At 33.1% G+C, this 22,202-nt stretch overlaps 1 protein-coding gene across 14 annotated transcripts in view; it reads right to left on the reverse strand.

The window, feature by feature from the left end:
• Tenm3 (teneurin transmembrane protein 3) overlaps positions 1-22,202 on the reverse strand; it is a 2,500,614-nt gene that overhangs the window by 1,235,451 nt on the left and 1,242,961 nt on the right. For all 14 annotated transcript variants that reach the window (XM_058571207.1, XM_058571205.1, XM_058571204.1 and 11 more), the window contains exon 6: positions 20,137-20,279. The gene's annotated coding sequence lies outside the window, so the exon portion shown is untranslated. The remainder of the gene's footprint in view (positions 1-20,136; positions 20,280-22,202) is intronic.

A 22,202-nucleotide genomic window follows, 5' to 3' on the forward strand; every position in this document is an offset into this window, starting at 1 on the left:
CTGTCATAATATGTTTTTGACCTACACCTTGAATGAAATGATGATATAAACCTGGAGTGGTAAAAAACATTCTGCAGCTCTCACTTTTCAAGCAGAATAGAATGAGGTTTGAGTTTTTACATAAAAACTACAAGAGGAAAATTCTGAACATGCATAAAGTTAATTTCAAAATAAAGTTAATTCTAAATTAAAGCCAATTAATTAGTTTTTTTTCTAAAAACAAAAGAATAGGACTAATAAAAAATGTTGGAAAAATTGCTAAAGAATAACTACATGAGTTAGAGATATCACAAAAGAATAGAATAAAAGAGATGTGTTGTGCTAGTATTGAAATATTTTTGCAAGAGAAACACACATAAACAAGTTTGAGGGAAATATTTTACTTCAATTTGTAAATGTTTTAGGGGCAGTATTTCACATTTTAAGCAATTATTTTCCCACACATCAATATTGAGGTGTATAATAGCATGTTCTGTCTCAAGTATGAAATGAGAAAGCCATATAAAATGCATAAACTACATAATTGGAGAGAGCTTGTTTGTCTAATATAGAACAAGCTGAGTGATTTTAAATAGTTTAAGTAGTCATTACCATCTGACTGTGATGTGTTCTTCCTTCTACCTTCCCAAGGATTTCTCATATTATAATAATGGATTCTAAAGGAATAAATTGCACACACACAATCAGTTACTGAAAAGTGTAGGTGGCTCACACAGCAGGATGCAATCACCCTGTGGTATATTGTTTCCTTACAACAAGGCTGCTCTTAAATCCCAGGAGACTTGGGCGTCTTCCACATGAGCATGGTCCACCCACATGTTTACATGGATGTCAAGAATTTCAAGCAATTGCTTGGACTAACCCATGGCATGTGGGCTGCCTCTTAGTCACCATAGGAAGGTAGAGTGTAGAGTCAATTGAGGAGTTTTGATTTTACAAGGGGGCGGAAAAAGGCATTTTACAAGGGAAAAAGAAATTCCCCACCAAATACAAGAGGTGCAGCATCCACTTTTGACCCAGTCCTTCCCTCTGTGATCAGAGTCACTGATCCCCTCCAGTCACTTCCTTGTGTGAATTCCCAGTGGTGCTCACTTGTAAATGCCAGGCTGAAGTGGTAGAGGAATTGAAGTCTCAGGAGTGCTCTGAGGCTTTCTTTGCTCACGTCAAAGACTTTTTTAAATAGGCCTATAAAAACCTCAATATTTAAAGTATAAGTTTTTATGGGGTCTAGTTTTCTACTGGAAAAGAAATATATTACTTACATAAATAATTCTATATGTTTTCAAAATTATTAAAGTATTCAATTCTTTGCGTTTACCTGGATCTGACTTTACCTTTTTAGCATGATATAATATTGTTAATAGTATAGAAATATAAGGAGAACTATAAAAAGATCATTTCTAAGTAAAAGTACTCTTTGTTTTTGAGCAATATTTGGTGTAAAATGCTTGGTTGATTATTATCTGAGAAATGTACTGTCAGGGAAACACATATTAATTTAATATATATATATATCTAAATAAAAAGTATGGAATTTCATCTTTTTTCAGTCTTCTTTTTCTCTCAGAGTACCCATATGTTTACCCAAGTATGTATATAAAACAGTAAATTTTTAAAAAAGTATAAATAATTGGAAGGATATACAAAGAGCTCAAGATATTTAAAACCAAAAAACCAAAAAACAAAAACAACCCCCAAATAACCCAATCAATAAATGGACTCAGGAACTGAATAGGCCCTTCATAGAAGAAGAAATACAAATGGTCCAAAAATATATGAAAAAAAAGTTCAACATCAAGCAATTAGAGATAGGTAAATTAAAACTACACCAACATTTCATCTCACTCCAGTCAGAATGGCAATTATCAAGCAACAATAAATGTTGGGGAGGATGAGACATTACTGGTGGGACTGCAAATTGGTAAAACCACTATGGAAAGCAGTTTGGAGACTCCCCATAAAACTTGGAATGGAACCACCATTTGACCCAGTTATTCCACTCCTCCACATCTACCCAAAGGACTTAAAATCAGCATACTATAGTGATGCAGCCATATTATGTTTATAACAACTCAATTCACGATTGCTAAGCAATGGAACCAACCTAGGTGCACTTCAATAAATGAATGGATAAGAAAGATGTGGTACATATACACAATGAGATATTACTTAGCCATAAAGAAGAATATTTGCCACCAATGGAACTGAAGACTATCATTCTAAGTGAAATAAGCCAATCCCCTAAACCAAAGGCTGAATGTTCTCTCTGATATGCAGATGCTGACTCACAATAGGCAGGGATAGAGGTTGGGGGATGGCAGGGATGGGGGTGGGGCACAGAGCAGTGGAGATTCACCAGATTGGACAGGGGTGAGTGGGGGGAAGGGGGGGTGAGTGGGGGAAAGGGAGGGTGGGTGGGTGGGAATGGGAAAGACAGTAAAATGAATCAGACATAACATTACTATGTTCATATATGAATACATGACCAGTTTAATTCCACATCTTGTACAAACACAAAAATGGGAAATTATACTCAAATGTCATTCTACTGTCATGTATAATTATAAAAAACATTTAAAAAAAAACGTGATGATGGAAATAGTCTTTTAAAAAGGGTAGGTGTGGGGCTGGAGTTGTGGCTCAGTAGTAGAGCACTTGCCTAGCATGTTTGGGCACTAGGTTTTATTCTCAGTACTGCACATAAATAAATGAATAAAATAAAGGTCAACCAACATCCCCAAAAAATATTTTTTAAAAAGGGTGGGTGCAATTTTTTCATGTCTTTCAATAAACATCCCTTTAAATAACAAAGTTGAAAACTTTATTTCACACCATATACAAAAATTAATTCTAATTGGATCCCAGTACTAAATTTGAGACTGTAAATCTCTTAAAGGAAAACAGAAAATATACGTGACCTTGGGTTAGACAAAGTTTCTTATGTATCTCATCAAAAGCACAAGTAACAAAAATAAATTGGACTTTATCAAAATTTTAAAAATTTAAGCTTCAATTGAAAGTTAAGAAATTAAAAACGTAGTACACAGAATGAGAGAAAATATTTACAAATCAAATACCTGATATAGGTATCTTTTACAAGAACTTTTAAAACTCAACAATAAAAATACAAAGAAAATTAAAATTGGACTAAGTATTTGGATATTTCTCAAAAGTAGATAGACAATAAGTGTATGTAAAGATGTTCAATACAAATAATCATTAGGTGATCAAGAGGAATCAAAAAAATTTGCCAATTTTTTCTCAATGTTAAGCAATGATTTGTCATGTGACCTAGCACTACTACTGCAAGACATACATTAAAATAAGTGAAAACATGGCCACACAAAATGTTTTCCAAAATGAACAAAACTTGTGCACAGTAGCATTATTTACAATATCCATCAAGTTATAAATGGATAAAGATAAAAAGTATGTTCATACAATGGAATATTATTTGGCCATTAAAAACAATAAAGCACCCATTCATGTTACAATATAAATAAACCTTGAAATTCTGATGGTAAGTCAAGGAGGCCAGTCACAATAGACAATTGTATTCATATACAATGCATAGAATAGACAAATCTATAAATATGTAAAGAAGGCTTATGGCTTCCAAAAAATAGGGGAGTGGAAAATGAACTGTGAATATGAAGGAGCCCATTTTTTTTCTTTTTTTTTGTGGGTGATGGTGGGGGGACAGTAAGGGATTGTTAATGAAAATGTTATAAAATTAGAAATAATGATTGTACAACTTTGTGAATATACTAAAAGCTACTGAAAATTCACATTTTAAAATTCACATTTTAAAAAGGTGAATTTTTTGGTATGCAGATATTCTCTAAGTAAAGCTGTTAGATTAAAAATTTGTTTCTGACAATTATAAAATAGCAAAAGAATTTTTTAATTTTTTAATTAAATAGATACTCTTTGAATGTCTACTTTTTAAAGTACAGTTCCAAATGAAAAGAAACACAATTCCTTAACTTGAAGAAAGAAAAACTCAAATGAATAAAGATGAGTTGGGCTACATTGCCGGCAAACTTAATGTCAAAAAGGAAAAATTTGATAGAATACAAAATATTCATAGAATGGAAAATACATAGACTATAATGAAATAGGTAGAAAAATAAATAAAATAGGAAACAGCAATTGGTGTGGTAGTGCAATCCAGAAACTCATGAGGAGGTTCAGGAAGGAGAATCGAAAGATCAAAACAAAACTCAGCAACTTAGGGAGGCCCTAAGCAACTTAGCAAGATCCTGTCTCAAAGTAAAATAAATAAATAAATAAATAATAATAATAATAAAATAAAATAAAAAGTGCTTGGGATATGGCTCAGTGATTAAGCCCCCCTGGGTCAAGTCTGTGGTACCAAAACAAAAAACAAAAAAGGAAACAAGTACAAATTAGTTTCTATAAATAGTGATTATGGAGTAAGCCCTGGGAAAGATGTTGTGTTTAATGTGTATGTTAATTGAAGTAAAAGATTTTGTTAGAGTCAGTGGAAGAAATGCCAGGCGGAAGAAAATGTACAAGAAAAGAGCCAGGAGCAGAGGAGCCAGGAAGTTTTACAAATGGTGGGTCTTTCAGCTTTGCTGAATTGTAGGCTCTTCTAGAGAGTATATTAATGAACTGGGGTCATATTATTGATGATCTTGGAAACCAAGATGAGATATATAGGCTTAATATGGAGACAATGCAGAATACTTCAAGTAGCAAATTTTATAGATTCAATCAAATGTAGGTGATATACTAGTACTTGGGCCATTAAGATGAATAAATTACAATTCCTGCCCTCAAAGGGCATGTTATTTGGTGAGGCAGAAAAGTAAATCTACATTTAGTATATAATGTAATTTTTTTTTGCAATGTAAAATTTGCCAGAACAAATTATAATACTTTCATTGCAAAGGAAAACAACAAAATCCAGATCCAAAAAAATGTAAAATTCATAATGTCTGGCATCCAATTCAAAGTTACCAGTTAATCAAAGAAGCAGGAAAATATGACTCATAATCAGGAGAAAAATTAACAGTACATTTAGGCAAGAAAGAGTAAGGAATTATCATAGAGAACATTAAAGTAACTATTATAAATGTACTTCATATACTCAAGAACACTGAGAAAAACACAAATGTGATATTTAGAAATAGAAGAAAACATAAAAGAGACTCAAATGGAAATTCTAAAGATGAATAATAAAATATATGAAAGAAAAAACACACTTGATAAGATTAACAGCAGATAATTGACTCCGGCAATATAGAATAAATGCAATCCAAATGAAAATACAGAGAGAAATAAGACAGATGAAAAACTAAGAGAGCATTGGGTTGTAGAACAACCTGATTATAAGTCACATAGGTGCAATTATAATAGGGTTCCAGAAAAGAAAGGGGGGCACAAAAATTTTTGCAGAAATGGCTACACTTTCTAAATTTGAAGAAAACCATATTCTCTTAAATCAAGTGAACATCATAAACTTAAAATAGAATAAACAGAACTATATAAAACCATACCAAGATGCAACATAACAAAATCACTGAATAATAAATATGAAGAGAAAAACTTAAAGCATTTAGAGAAAAAGATACATTGGGTGTGGTGGAAGAAATTTGAGAATGACAACAGACAGTCACTATGTGACAGAAAATATGAAAATACTTGGGAATCAACTTAATGAAAGAGATGAAAGACTTATGCAATGAAAACGAAGGAACCCTAAAGAAAGAAATCAAAGAAGACCTCAGAAGATGGAAATATCTATATTGCTCTTGGATAGGCAGAATTAATATTATCAAAATGGCCATACTATCAAAAGCACTATACAGATTTAATGCAATTCCAATCAAAATACTAATGAAATTCCTCATAGAAATAGAAAAAGCGATCATGAAATTCATCTGGAAAAACAAGAGATCCAGAATAGCTAAAGCAATCCTTAGCAAGAACAGTGAAGCAGGTGGCATCACAATACCAGATCTTAAACTGTACTACAGAGCAATAGTAACAAAAACAGCATGGTATTGGCACTAAAATAGATTTTTAGACCAATTGTACAGAGTAGAGGACACAGAGACTAACCCACAAATTACAATTATCTTATATTAGACAAAGGTGCCAAAAACATACATTGGAGAAAAGATAGCTTCTTTGACAAATGGTGCTGGGAAAACTGGATATCCATACACAATAAAATGAAATTAAACCACTATCTCTCACCATGCAAAAAATTCAACTCAAGGATTTAGGAATTAAACCAGAAACGCTGTGTCTAATAGAAGAAAAAATGGACCCTAATCTCCATCATGTCGGATTAGGCCCCAAGTTCCTTAATAAGACTCCTATAGCATAAGAATTCAAATCAAGCATTAATCAATGGGATGGACTCCAACTAAAAAGTTCCTTCTTAGCAAAAGAGACAGTGAGGTGAATAGACAGCCTACATCTTGGGAGCAACTTTTTACTCCTCACACATCAGATAGGGCACTAATCTCTAGGGTATATAAAGAACTCAAAAATCTAAACACCAAAAAACCAAATAACCCAAATCAATAAATGGACCAAGAACCTGAACAAACACTTCTCAGAAAACGCTATACAAGCAATCAACAAATATATGAAAAAATACTCATCATCTTTGGCAATTAGAGAAATGCAAATCAAAACTACTCTGAGATTTCATCTCACTCCAGCAGAATGGCAACTATAGCCAATCCCAAAAAAACAAATGTTGAATGTTTTCTCTGATATAAGGAGGCTGATTCATAATGGGATACGAAAAGGGAGCATGGGAGGAATAGATGAACTCTAGATAGGGCAGACTTGTTGGAGGGGAAGGGAGGGGGCATGGGGTTATAAATGATGGTGGAATGTGATGATCATTATTATTCAAAGTACATGTATAAAGACATGAATTTTGTGAATATACTTTGTATACAATGAGAGATATGAAAAATTGTGCTCTACATGTGTAATATGAATCATAATGCATTCTGCTATCCTATATAACAAATTACAATTAAAAACTTAAAAAGTCATCCCCCCCAAAAGAAATCTCTACAATGATGGAAATACCCTATAATTCTGAGCTGTCCAATATAGTAACTACTATCCACAAGGGCTATTGAACCTGTGAAATGCAAACAGCAAATATCTTGAATAGTAGAGTTATTTCATTTTAAAGTAAAAAAGTTACATGGTTAACTATCACTCGTTAAACTATAAAATGCTTCCTGTAGCTCATTCAACTCTGGAAAGCTTTATACCAGTATCACACAAAACTTTTTACTGTTAGAAAAGTAGAGACTTTTCAGTTATTCTTGACTCTAGTTCTCTTAGATCTTCCAATAAATGTGGAAATTTGCTTAACACACCACAATTTCTACAATAATAATAAAATACTAAAAATTAATAATAAAATAAAATAAAGACTTATATTTCTAGATAAATGGAATCTAATAGAATTCTTACCAGCAGATTTGTACTATAAAAGCTATTAATGGATGCTTATCAGTCAAAAGAAAAATGACAAAAGACAGAAATTTGGATATACGTAGAAGAAGAACCATAGCAATGGTACATAGGTCAATAGAAAACAAACTTTTTCTTTATTTTAATGTTTTTGGAAGAAACTGACTCTTTAAAACACAGTAATGATGCATCTCAGATTTCATGACATACATAAAAATACAAGGGATCACCACACCAGCACACAGGGCAGGAGCGAGGATTGGAGGTACTTCTGCAAGGTTCTTACATGATGGGTGAAGTGGCACAATGTTATGTTAAGTAGTCTGTGAATGTTTAAGGATGAATACTGTAAACCATGTGCAACCACAGAAAAGGCATAAAGGAAAGAACCATAGCTAATAAGCCAATAATAAATACAAAATGAAATATTAGAAACACTTATATAACCCAAATTAAGGCATGGAAGAAAACATTACAGGAAACAGACTATACAGGCACATGAAAAAATAAATAAATTGGTGCTTTTTATGCTATCATGCCAATAATTATATTAAATATAAATATCTTTTATGAATTAGGAATATATAGATAAAATATATAAATCAAAGTAAATTCCAATTGAAAGTCAGAGATAAACAGATTGTATACAAATATAACAGCTAACTATATGGTGTATACAACAAATCTATAAGTCTAATCATATTAATGCAAAAGACTGAACACTTTCACCCTCAGATCAGGAACAACCCAGATTGTCTACTCTCTGTCTCTAGTCAGATTCACAGTGTAGCTTCAGACTGCTAACGAGAAGTAAAAGCTGTATTATTCACAGCAAGGTTTTCTATTTGGTTATTGATGAAATTTACAAAATAACTCATAGAACTAATAAGTGATTTTGTAAGTGCTCCAGAATACAGAGTATGTAAATACCAATGAATCCTATGTATTAATATCAAACAATTTGATAGTAAAATTTATAAAACAGTGCCATTAAAATAGCATCAAATTCTGCAAAACATGTCAGGATAAATGGAACAAAATATATGTAACATCTTTATACTGCAAACTGCAAAACACTGCTAAATGAAGACATTTATTCGTTAAATAAATGAAGAGATACCATGATCAGACACTCAATATTGCTGATTTATATTTTCAATTCTATTCCAATCAAAATTCCAACAAGTTTTGAAGTTAAATCACATTGTAAAATATATGACAACATATGTGAAATAGAATAGCTCAAAGAAATTTTCAAAACTAAAACAAAGTGGAAGGCTCTCTAGTATATTCTTTTAAGATTTACTATAAAGCTATATAGTAACTAAGAAAACATGTGAGGTTGTCATAAATATAAGGATGATCAATGGAACAGAATAGTTTATAAATAGACTCATTCTTACATGGCCAACTGCGTTTTGGCAAAGAGTCACAGATAATTTAGTGAGGAAAGTATATACTTTTCCACATGTGATGAGGAATAACTGGATATTCATATGTAAAAATGTGATGCTCCCTTTAGACCATTGACAAAAAGTCACTGAATATGAATCAGAAATTTGACTGTAAAAACCAAAATTACATATATAGCTTCTAAAAGAAGATATAGGAAAAATTGTGACTATATGAGGATTTTTTAGATAAGATACAAAACCCCAAATCATATAAAAATCAATAAACTATATTTAATTAGAATTTTTAAAGTTATATTTCTTAAAAACACTCTTAGAAAATGAAAGGCAAGTCACGAACTGGGGAGAAAGTATTTGCAGCACACATATTTGATAAAAGATTCATCTAGAATATACAAAATACTCAATAATTGGACAAATAATTATATTCTTCAAATGGGCAAAATATCTGAATGGAAACTTTATAAGTTATCTCAATAACCAATTATCCCAATAACCAAACTATAATGAGATACCATTCTTAAACCCCTAGGTGGCTAAAGTAAAAAATACTGGTAATACCAAATTTTGGTGAAAATGAAAATTTCATATATCACTCATAAATTTGAAAGTGATAGAAAATTTAAAAAAATAATTGGATAGTTACTTAAAATTAATACACATTTAGAACAAGACACAAGAATCCCACTTTCCAGGTATTTTACCAAGAGAAATAAAATATACTGATATTTTCCTAGCATCTATATTCAAAATAACTAAAAACTGGCCCATTTGGGTTACAACTTGAAAGTCCATCCATTGGCACCAGTAAATAAATGAAATATACACATTCAATGAAACAAGGCTCAGTAATCTCAAAGAAATGAATTATATACACATATAACAAGGGGAGAAAAATTTGACGTTAAGATTACATTTTATAGGGACAATGCATCAGATGGTTTGGAATGGTGAGGAATTGGGTGGAAAGTCTCAAATTGAAGTTGGATCAGCAGGGAGAACATGCAAAGTCTGTACATTCAATGACTGAGTCTACTGCTATGTGTAACTGTGTAGAGCTGTCTAGTTTTTTTCAAAAAATATGACTATTTTATGGCAATAAAGGAGAATATCTCATCCAAGTAGTTTACAGTGATGATGTATTGCATCTGTTAGTGATAGAGTTAGAATAATGGACTACTTGGGCAAATTTGGGGTTTAATATGCAAATTATGATCTAAAATATCTATATTTTAGAAAGCAAAACAACTGACTATATTAAAAGTGAAAAATCTTTTATAGATCAGTTTTTTTCCCTCCTCTGATCAGCAGAAACATTCTATCTTATGTAACAAATTTAGGTACGCTACTTTTCTCCAACCCTCATTTCAGATTCTTTTGTGAATATTGAGAATAATATGATATCTTGATTTTTTTAAGCTAACACTACATATGAGGATATGGACTTACAAGATTAGAAATTATTATTCCTTTTTATAACCAAATATTTGCTGTTCAATAGGATTGATTTTAGGATGCGTTATAATGCAAGCCTCACTATTTCTTTAAAAAAATTTGCTTTAACAGAAAAGCTAGTAGAACACATACAGTATTGAGCAATGTATGTGAATACTTAATTTTAAATTTATTTATTTTTTTTTCTTTTTTTTTAATTTATTTATTTTTTATTTTTTTAAATTTTTTATTGTTGGTTGTTCAAAACATTACAAATTTCTTGATATATCATATTTCACACTTTGATTCAAGTGGGTTATGAACTCCCATTTTTACCCCATATACAGATTGCAGAATTACATCAGTTACACATCCATTGATTTACATATTGCCATACTAGTGTCTGTTGTGTTCTGCTGCCTTTCCTATCCTCTACTATCCCCCCTCCCCTCCCCTCCCCTCCCCCCCCCTCTTCTCTCTCTACCCCCTCTACTGTCATTCATTTCTCCCCCTTGTATTATTTTTCCCTTTCCCCTCACTTCCTCTTGTATGTACTTTTGTATAACCCGGAGGGTCTCCTTCCATTTCCATGCAATTTCCCTTCTCTCTCCCTTTCCCTCCCACCTCTCATCCCTGTTTAATGTTAATCTTCTTCTCCTGCTCTTCTTCCCTACTCTATTCTTAGTTACTCTCCTTATATCAAAGAAGACATTTGGCATTTGTTTTTTAGGGATTGGCTAGCTTCACTTAGCATAATCTGCTCTAATGCCAGGGGCCTAAGCTTAATTTTAAATTTAAAAGCAAGCTCTGCAGTGGTTCTAGGAAATCTAAATAAATGTGGCTTTTTACTTCTGTTCACACAGTATGTCAACACTGGAATTTATACCTAGAATCAGGTATTTCTTAGGTATAAACTTTTAAAAATATTAAGTCATTTGAATATATTATCTGTACAGTATATTAAAATGTGAAAACATTAAATTTAATTTTTATTTTAGAATCCTTATGCTTGATTTTTTCCCTTTGTAATAGAGTCTTTTTTGAGTAACTGACTTCTTTATTTTGAATATAACTGTAGTGTCATATATAGAGTATCTACCATGTCTTCCCACAGAGAGAAAAATCAATGAAAATAGCATGAGGATCCCCAGTAAGCCTGTTTTTGATGAATTATGTCCTTAAAGATATACCCTGTATGTGGTTCAAAATGTATTGATTAGTAACAACTGTTTCTGTAATATCAATAATTCACTATTCTCTTGAACTTCCCCTGAAGTGACAGGGTTTAATCGAGAGAGCCCTGAACAATAAATTGACTATCAAGAAGGAGACAGAATAATGAAGTTGGCTCAAACTTCCAAAATAAATACTAATTTTAAACTAGAGGAAAACATATTGATGTCTCTGTTTGCAGTGTCTTTTTTTTGATTTGTATCTTTCATAATAAGCTGCTTCCAGGGATTATTATATCAAGTTAAAGTTCCTAGAGAGCCACTCAGCATTTACTTTTCTATATGCTATTGAATAATAAGAAGTTAAAAATAGATAATATGTTAAAAGAACATTTCCACTATTTTGAAATCAGCTTTTCTCTAATGTAAAACATTAGCTTCTAAGAAATTCTTCCTACAAGGCTTAATTTACTTTATTCTTGCAGTATTTTATTTTATCACCAATTAAATTATAGAAAAACAACAAATCCAACCATTATATACAAGTATAATGCACCAAAAATATGGGAAAAATTATAGATGAAACTCCAATAATTCTAAAGTCTTACTCCAGAGGAAGAATACTCTCATATGAATGTTGTCTATTAGATGTGATTTAGTCTTTTTGCTAACTCTTTGATAACAAATAAATTACCCAAATGCAAGAGATGAGCTATATGAAGTCATTTTTTTCAAAATGTCTACAATCCTATTATTAGCTCTTCATTAAATTTCTTATTCAGAAAATTCAGATAATATAGTCTTGTGATTTTATAATCTTAAAATTTTCTAATGCCTAATTCATCAAAATATTTCCTAAAATACTTTAAATAGAAACTTTGAACAATCTTAGACCTTTTAATTTCCACTCTAAAAACATAATTTATATAACCATATCAATAGCCTTCAATTGAAAATATAATTATGTGGCAATAAATAATCTCAGCACTAGCAATACTTACATGTTCTATCAACAAACTATCATTTTTTCATCTGCTTAGTTTATTATAATAGAAGTTTTGCTATATTTGGAGATTTGCTCTATTAGCTTAGAATTTTACCACCCTCTTTTTCAGTTTAAAAGCTTCCAAAGAAAATGACAATCTCTGACAAAATTTGTTTTAGCAGTCTGAATTTTCTCAAACCTCATAAATCATTTGCTCATTCGTCAGTTTTAACTCCTAACTGTTCTATCCATGTTATGTCAACATTAGAACAAATCAGTTAAGACCTTGCAATGAACAGGTTAATGGTCCAGGGCTTTCTAGATAATCCAAAACTGAATTGAGATTTCATACATCAATGATCAGAATACTTGCTTTGGCATTTGAAGGAATTCAGCCTCAGCTTTGTCACTTAACAGCAATGTTCTTTTTTTTTTTTTTTTGAACTAAGTTAACATTTCTCAGTACCTGTTTTTACAGTATGAAATTTGAAAACAATAGTTAATCACGATTAAATGAGATGTTATACATAACATCCAGAGGATTTTTGTTGCTGTTGTTAAAGAAACATGTTTAGTAAAAGTTCTCTGCTTCCCCGCTTTCTTTTAGAATATAAGAACAATAGTTTGTATCACTGTTATCTCTGATTTTTATTGTTAGGAATTCCCCCAATCCCATAATCTCTTTTACTTAATGCTTTTGGTTAAAAAAAAAAAAAAAAAAAACCTGTCATTAATATAAAAAGAAATGTTAAGTCCACTAGTTTTAGACTTTTGAGCTATATTTTTCTACTGAGCTCTTACAAATGCGTGAATACAAATTGCAAAAATGATCTACACCTCTACCACTTACAATATTTTGTCCCTTCAGATCAGCACCAATTTTATCTAGATTGTATGGTGGCAACTGAATGTTATTTAACTATATACCTAAAGGGCTGAAGTTTTGCTCATGTAGTTAATTTCCAATGGGCATGACATCTTAAAAAAACGATTCATTTAAATAATAATCCAATTATTAAACTTTCAAATACTAAGTCTTTTAAATATGTTTCTATGGGATTTAATGTTTTATAAACCTTTGCCAAATGTTATTTAAATATCTTTTTATCACATTTGAAATATTGCCAGATTAAGACCTCTGCGCAGCACGCATCGTGTGAGGATGTTAGAACTTCCATCACTTCTAAGACTGATTATTGTAATTCATAATTATATCTCCTCTAGCCAACTACACCAGAAAACAGTGCTGAAAGTGGATGAAGAAAAGAAACCTCACCCTCCTGCTCAAACTAGATTAACATAACACGCTACCAAGTCTCCTTCATTGCTTTCTACCTAATACTTATAGGAAAAACAAAACAAAACAAAACTCTATCTTTTAATAACATATGTTCCCTTTTAAACCATTTTAAATTAAATATTGCTTAGCACCTACATTGATGCAGGTTTTATTTTAGATGATGGAGATATTGTTAAGTGTTATGATGTTTGAATGTGAAGGGTCCTCTAAAAGCTCATGTGTAAGATAATCCAAAAAGACTTAGAGGTGAAATGATTGGGTTATGAGAGTCTTAACCTAATTAGTTAATCAATCCCTTAAGGCAGGTAGGGCGTGGCTGGAGGAGGTGGGTCATTGGGGCCCTGCCTTTGGGATTTATATTTTGTTTTTGTTGAGTGGATTTTCTCTCTCTCTCTCTCTCTCTCTCTCTCTCTCTCTCTCTCTCTCTCTCTCTTCTCCTTTCTCCTTCCTTGTGTTACATTCCCAGATGCTTTCCTCCACCATACCTTCCACCATGATATTCCACTTTGCCTTGAGTCCCAAGAAATGGAGTTGGCCTTCTATAGACTGAGACCTCTGAAACCATAAGCCCCTAAATAAAGTTTTCCTCCTCTAATTGTTCTTGTCAAGTCTTTTGGTCATCACAGCCAAAAAGCTGAATAAAGCAACAAGTTCACCTACTCACTATCTAGAGATTGGACAGAGGATAATTTTGGGACTGGAAGATACATGAGCTAAATTAAAATGAAGATGCCAGTCCTATTAAAGCAAGGAATACCTTGAAGGTATCTCAGAATATGTATGTCTTGGAACAGAAGAAAATATGGTTTACTTCAGAAAGTCTTTTTGAATGATTTGAGCTTATACTATTAATATATGAGATGCATGACAAATTAATAATAACAGCAATTTCATTTGTATCCACTTATTAAATATCTGACGTGTGACAGGTAATGCCATCCTGGTAATGCCAGCTAGAAAGTACCATAGTGGTAGAGCCACATTCCAAACCCAGGAACCTCTAATCACTGTGCCAAAAGATCTTCTGTGTGATTCTACTAAAGCTTGAAATCCTCCCATGGTGGTCAAGGGGGTTAGTGAAAAACTTGATTCTCATAATAAATTCAGGCATCTCTATGAGACTAATGGGGGCAGTGAGGTGAACTGAAGACTTTGCTTTTTCTTTCCAAACCATGCAACATAGACAGATATGGAGGAAAACCAAGACAGTACTATTTATGAAAGAGCCATGCTCTGCCTACTGCTTCACATCATTCACATTCATCCCTTTATTCCCTTTGGGAGAGGAGAGATATTATTTGCATCTTATGCTGTCTAATTATGCCTCCATGGAACATTTCTCTTTCTACCAACTACTATGGAATTCTTAATTAATTTAATATTTTGACAACTGGCTCTTCCCATACCAACCACTGCTGTCATTGGATGGTGTAATTTGGCCTTTTGATATTTTGATAGCAATATTTTTGCTGATCCTTTTCTACATTCCACCTTAGCCACCCACTCTCAGTGTCACAAAACAAATGTCAATATCAACTCCACTTATAAATATTAAGACTTCATTCTATCTCATCCCAAGCTGCTTGTCTACCTAGCCCATTGGCTCATATTTTCACTAACTATTCTTTGACTCCACTAGGACCTTTACACCAGGTCCTTTCTTTGATTTGTGTCCCATCCTGTTTGCTGTCCATGTCAAACACTCTGTTTTCACCATCTAGTTTCCATGTTTTTCTCATGCCCTTTCATTTCTTACTCACCTACTTGGAGAATTCCCATCCTAGATTAATACAACTGAGTTTTCCTGCTAAAACTCTTCTGCAAAAATCAAGTAGCCTTCTCAATATTCATATTGTCCAACATTACTAAAAACCAGTCCTCTCAGTGCCTGTTTTCAGTTGTTACTCTTTTCCTTTCAATGCATGATTTCAAACATTCTTTATTCAGCTCAGCCCTCTGACTCCACCTTTTACCATGACTCTTAACATTTCATATACCAAATCCTTTAATCTGCCATCAAACTAATAAAGTCCTTTAGTATTAGTATGGATCCTTTCTTCCCCTTCTGACAATAGAAGAGATATCCCCTTTCCTTTTAAGGACCATATTGTATGCTGAATTCCATGTCTTCCTATTTTCTCAGGAATTTTACACTATCATTTAAAAATGACCTATTTGCTTTACATGTGTCCCCATTTGCATTCCTATTCATCTCTTCATTTTCCAAGTTCAATGTGAAAAGGGTTGTCTGCATTTGTCGATCCTATTTCTTCTTGTATCATTTATAGAACAAACTTGTGCAATATGGATTTTGCTCCAGTATTCTATCAAAACTCTGTTGCAAATGCTGCCAATGATGTCCTTGCTGTTTAGTTCAAGAGATACTTCTTAATCTTCATCTTACTTTGTTGAAACAGTGTCTTCTTCTCTTGGTCTTCATGATGCTTCTAGCTTCCATGTTTTTCTCCTACCAATCAGTCTCTTCCTTCTCAGCCTCTTTTGTAGTCATTCCTTCACTATCTGATCACTAAAGCTGGGAATCCTTCTTGATGCTGTCTGTTCAGGTCTTTGGTTTGTTATCTTCCTATGTTCTCTCCTCAAGCAATCCTATCCACCATCATGGCTTCGATTACTATCTAAAAGTCAGTGACTCCATTGGCCCTTCCTTTCTTCATCTTTAATCCCTCCAGTCCATTCCCTTTCTGAGTCACCAGTAGAATCTATATATTTGTCTCTATCTCCTCAGATCCTTACATCTTCACACTTTTCTCCTCCCTGGTACAAAAGTTTCCAAACTGTTTTTTTTTTTTTTTTTTTACCAAATCCTTTTCTTTCCATAACTATTCTGTTCACACATCAACCACAGGAATGATTTTTAATGGAAATCTTACTTTATCACTCTCCTGCCTAAAGGCCTCCAGTGGTTTTTCATTACACTTAGAAGAAAGATCGAATTTCCATAATGGGGTCAATATGACACTGTGTGTCCTGTCCTTTACTTACTGAATCAGTATGATCTTTTTCTATTTTCTTCTCTTCTTGCTGCCCATGCTTTACACATGCTGAGTTCCCTTTAGTTCCATGAGCATGCCAGGTAGTTCTCCACTCTAGGAACTTTGTCCCTGCTCTTTCTGCTGCCTCAATTCCGAACTCTTCCTTGCATTGCTAGGAAGCTTTAAGGCTGCTTAAATAGTCCATCCTCTATGTGCTCCTTCTTCTTCCTCCTCTATGACAATAGAAACTTTGCCTGTTACAGGTGAACTTTGGTAAAATCTTTGTGTTGTATTTCTAACATCATTCAGAATGACTTGTAATGATAGCAGAGTGTAGGTGTTAACGTCATAATCCCCGACACCTAGCAACAAAATTCTTGGTGCATAAATATTTGTTAAGTGGAAGAATGCTGCTTACATTAAACTTCTTTAACTAAAGACTAAAATTACTTTTCTTAAGTGTTTCTTTTGTTGCCATTATTCAGATTAATTATAGCTTATAACTGAAAAATTATTACAGTGGCATATTCAAAGAGATTTTCATTCTTTTCAATGACACCACATATTATGGAAATATTAGTTCTAGAATCATGCATCTAGACTTAAGAATAAAGATTCAAGAGGCGCATTTTGATGTTTTCTATGCTTTCTACTGAGGAAGGTTGTCAAAACATGGAATGAAATTTAAATGATAATAGAAGAATAGAGGAATGAGAAACTGGTGTCATATGCACAATTCAGTTCACATCCCGCATTAGATGCTCAAACATCTGGGTATGCAAGGTAATTCTGAATTGCACAGTACCTCTTTTTCCCATAGCAAATTATCATGTTCCAGAAGACAATAAAATGGGGAAAAGAACAGCTGCTCTTTTTTTTGTTAAATATCTTTCTGTCTCTAGAATAAAAGTGATTGTGTTTCTTTGAGAGTGGTTTCATTTCTGAAAAATTGTCAGAAGGTGTTTGCAGTGAATATTGTTCAGGTAATGACTCAAAAAATGTTATTATAAAATATAAATATCACTGTATATATTGATTATAGCATTTATAAAAACGATTATAAATGTTGGTATGTGGACATCATCAGACAGAACAGATATATGCCAGAATATAGTTATTAAGAGATAAGTTTTGTCTGTGCTAAGAAGTTTCTCACCCTTTCATTGATTAATGTAATATTCTCTAAGCAAATGAGAAAACTATTTTAATACAACATTTCTTCTACATATTAGTTAGGAGCTCAATGATGACAATTGACTTAAAATATTCAAAATGACATTAGTTACATATTTCTATTAATTATGTTTTTATATAATGCATTTACCTGAAAAATGTACCATCTCACTTTGCTCCGAAAAAACAAAAAGGTCCCTTTGTTTTCTGTAATTTTTGCAAAACCTGACAAGTGTTTTTAAATGAAACAATGCAAAGACTTGGATTTTGTGATCAAACTACCAAGTAAGATTAATCCTTTCATTAATTAAACGGTTTTTCTAAATTTCAACTTTACTTTTGTTGAAATATAACTTATCTAGTTTTTTATTACTCATTTTTCTCCCACTATTTTTTAAAATAGGTTTTAAATAGTTAGGTTGCTCAAATTACCTATCTCCAAAGTCATGTCTATTCCATGCTGACAGACAGGAGCCTCATCTCAGGAAGATGTCTCAAAGTGTGTGTTTAGTTCAGCTTAAATCACCAGCAATATTGAAAACTGATATATAGCACACACCTTAATGACAGCAGAAAAACTACCTTCTCTTTATTTGCCAAAGCATTCATGCTCTTAATTTCATGAGGGTATTTTTAGTTTCTAGTAATTTGGAAAAAAGGTGACAGGTGACAAAGTCAGAAAATAAAGTGCAACAATATGGTGTAAAACTCTAGCTATATATAATACCTATGAAATGTATAGGAAAGTGCATTTCCATTCCAATAACACCTGTGACATTTAGACATACTATGGAATTTCTACTTTCAGTCTTTGCCTGTATCATATGCTTGAATTAGTTCTCTCTCTAAATATAGTCAGAGACCTTAAAATAGTTGAGCACTCAGAGGGTATATGGTGTAGCAAATCATAAATTTGTATGCTTTTCTGCTTTTTATAATTCTTGTTTATAAAGTGGTCAATAAAATTATAATTATATTTTCAAAAAACTTAGAAAATTCCAAACCAAAAAAAACCACTAAATTACCACAATAAAAAAGGAAAATTGAAGCTTTATAAAACCATCTTTACAATATGTTTGTAATGATTATATGCCGCAGTCTGGCTGGGCACAAAATCACGAGCCACCACACAGCTTGTAGATTCAAACAGCAACTCTTTATTCCCGAACTCACACCAGCCGTCTACAATCACGTTCTGGGGAAATCCACGTTCTCTGCCCAAATCCACACGCACTGGGCTTCTGTCTCCCAAAAAATACTGTCTGAATCCCGTGAGAACTCAAGGGGAACTCAGGCAGCAGGATATGCCCTATTCCCAGCAGGAATAACCTTAAACCTAGAACCACCCTAAACCTGGATTATCCTAAACCGGGAACACCCTAAACCGGGATCCGCCCTGGTCCTTGAGCAAGGTCACCTTAGATGCAATGTCACTGCAAAATGTCCTATTTCCATGAGTCCTTCCACTAAGCAACATGGGGTACTGGGGTAAGCTGGCAAGGAAATTTTCATACCTACTTGGCTAATGGCTCCCAGCAATTACACCCAATAATAGCCTAACAATAAAAATTAAATTCACATATATCTTCTGACATAAACTTGCTTTTATGTAGTTTAATAACACTTACTCATTAACACAGCAAATATCCTTGATTTCCATTTACCGATCTTACTAGCATACAACAGAATTTCATCCACATAGTTCACTACACACTTGTTATAGATTTTTTTTCTTGACAACATTTATCTTTCCTGCTCTATGAACCAACCTATTTTACATTTTCTGCCTCTTAAAAAATTCTCATAAATAATTACTGGCTTTCAAAGGCTGTTGGCAACTGGACACTTGGTAATTACTAGTTTTAACAGATATTTAAAGAAATATGATGATAAGAATCAAGAGTTTAAAAGAGCCATTTTTCTTTCTTTCTTCCTTTTTCTTTTTGAGATAGTTTGCATCTGTGGCATTGCACAACTGCAGGCTCAAAAACAGGAAGCTAGATATCATCAATTTATAGACAAGCTATGGCTGTAGGTAGGGTGCAGAACAAATACGAAGAGAGAAGGTAGTTGACAGTTTCTTAGATTTTTTTTTTGACTGAAAGAATAACAGGATCAACCATATCATCTGAAAACAAGTTCATGCAGAAGATTTGATTCTCCAAGTTCCTGGCCTCACACAGACACTCACCAATGTTGGATATCCCTTGTGGCACATCTGAGCTCCAGCTACCAGCAATCTCAGTATGTTGTGCCCAGGACACCTGATCCTGCCAAGGTGAAGAATGGTGGCCACCTAGCCTATGGGACTCTTCTTAAACAACAGCTTTTCACCTGTAAAGAGAAGGATATTCCTTATACACGGACCAACAAATCAATGCAATGTAAAAGATTAAGGTGCATATATAAGTTGAATGGTTATTGGTAATCCTTAAGTTTGCGCATTCATAATTACATGTTTTTTTTTTTCTGGAGAAGAGGAATATGTAGCTAAATTTGATAAAACTGTACATTTGTAGGTATACAATATTCACCAAAGATGTAGATAAAATACTGAAAACATATGGTTGGCTATAGTTTAGTAGCAGATCCATCAAGACTCTGGTTCTCATCCTGTTGGCACAGGATTTAATTTTGTTAGGATATTCACATTATAGTGCTCAAGTCTAGTGTGATAATGAGTTTGGGTATATCTAGCCTGTTCACTTTATAATAACACATTATGGATTCTGGTAGAAACGAGAAGAAAATTCAACAGTATGTAAAGGATTTTCCTTTTTCAAATGATAGGTTATGTTATTACTTCCACAGCTGCTGGGAAAGTCTCCCTCCCCATTCCTTGTATTTTTTTTTCCATGTTATACTTCATTAGTACAACAGTCTATACAATGTATATCCTTTCTTCCATCTGCCACATAGAAGATAAAATGAATTATGTGATTGATTATGAGTTTCCCAAATAACTTCAATGCTTAGACTATTCTCTTCCTTTCTCTTTCTCCTGGAAGCTACCCTCAGAAAACACATGTTCTTTATTTTTTTTTCCTATATGCCAAAAAAAATGTTCAGAGGCAGGTATACCCATGATGGACAGGGGTAGTGGGTAGGGGTGGTGGCCATAGTTGGATGTGGAAATTAAATGAAGGAGAGCACAAATGGTGGTCAGTGTCTGGTGCCACAACCATGGTCCCATATCTCCTATCTACCTCTCCCACTTAATCTTTTTCATACTATGCTAACATACACCATCACATTCCAACCAAAATGGTCTTCTTCCACTTCTTAGAGTGCACTGTATTCTTTATCACATTTGGATCTTTACATTGACTTCTTTTCCCAGGAATGCTCTTTGCATTTATTTTTACATGGCTGTTTTCACCTTGTAGTTTTGATTCGAATGCCACCACGTCAATGAGTCCTTTACATCACCCTACCAAAACACCCACTCTGTCTCCATTATGAAATATGACAGTCCTCTCTTCCTTTCCTACATACCTAACTCAATATCATTATATTGTGGTCATTTTGTTGTTTTTGTTTTGGACTCTAAACTCCACAAAGACAGGGATCATGGCGGTTTTATTCATTACTACTCCATAGTAAGTATTTACTCAACATTTCTAGAATAAATGATTAAAATATTCAAATTTAAAGTTATATTATTTCTTGGAAACAATAAGAGAGATACAGGGGTTTTAGGTCATCATGAAATGTCTTTGGCATGAGAGTATAGTATTGAAATGATGCTATCTTCAGAAGTTAAACAAAATAATACCCAGAAAAAAATGAGAAATGTTTCTCTGTGTCATATGTCCACTTATAATAAAAAAATAAGAGATGGTATATGAAATTTACCAGCATGCACTTGAGAAACTTCACACAAAGCTGAAGCAGTAAGATCATAAGTTGGAGGTTAGCCTGGGAAACTTAGTAATACCCTGACTCACAATAAAAGAGAGCTGGGGATGTAGTTCACCAATAGAACTAACCTGGGTTCAATCCCCAGTAACAAACACACACACACACACCAAATGTTTTCATAGAATACACAATATTAATTGAGTATTATTGATAAATTCTATCACTAAAGCCATTCTCTAAGGTATACTAAACAACTGCATAAAACAGAGAGCAGCTGATTTCAGCATGTTCTGGTGTGCTGTATGTGGAGTCAACATAAACCTACCCAAAAGAATTAAGAAATAAAATCCTCTGCATGGTTTGCCTTGCAACTTGTTTTCATGGTGGCCTTAACTG

Source organism: Marmota monax, unplaced genomic scaffold, assembly GCF_021218885.2.
Source record: "Marmota monax isolate L192 unplaced genomic scaffold, Marmota_monax_Labrador192_F-V1.1 WCK01_AAM20220418_F8-fsc00113, whole genome shotgun sequence".
Taxonomy (NCBI): domain Eukaryota; kingdom Metazoa; phylum Chordata; class Mammalia; order Rodentia; family Sciuridae; genus Marmota; species Marmota monax.